Genomic DNA, 672 nt, shown 5'->3' with positions numbered 1-672 from the left:
TTAGCCCAAGTCAATGAGGAGAGAAAAGAAAATGCTCTCTACTACAAGACTCGTCGTTTAATACCGACGGAGATAAGGTATCCACCTACTGAAAAACATTGTCTGACACTAATTTTTGCCGCTCAAAAGCTTAGACATTACATGCTTTCTCATAAGATTACCGTAATTTCAAAATTTAATCCATTGCAATATTTTATGACCCGACCGACACTCTCCGGACGTTTAGCAAGATGGTCAATGATCTTATTGCAATTTAATATAACTTTTATACCCCTCCATGCTATCAAGGGACAGAATTTTGCTGGCTTTCTTGCGGTACATCCACTGCCAGCTGGGTCCTCTCTCAACAACGAGTTGACGAGTTACCAGATGAACATATACTATAAATGAAATTTTCTAGTGTGCAACGCTGGGAAATGTACTTTGATGGCGCTTCGTCGGCCAGAAAAGACAAGGGATCAGACATAGTTATACCAGGCAAGGCAGGGATCAGTTTGACCTTTACTACGCCAGATAAGGGTATGTTGAGGTTCTCATACCACTTGACAGAGCCATGTACCAACAATGAAGCCGAATATGAAGCTTTAATCACCAGATTGGAATTGGCAATTTCAATGGATATAACAAACATTGCCATTTATGGTGACTCTCAACTTGTCATCCAGCAAGTCG

Source organism: Phalaenopsis equestris, unplaced genomic scaffold (genome assembly GCF_001263595.1).
Source record: "Phalaenopsis equestris unplaced genomic scaffold, ASM126359v1 Scaffold000767, whole genome shotgun sequence".
NCBI lineage: Eukaryota > Viridiplantae > Streptophyta > Magnoliopsida > Asparagales > Orchidaceae > Phalaenopsis > Phalaenopsis equestris.
Note: the sequence above shows the minus strand (reverse complement) of the source record.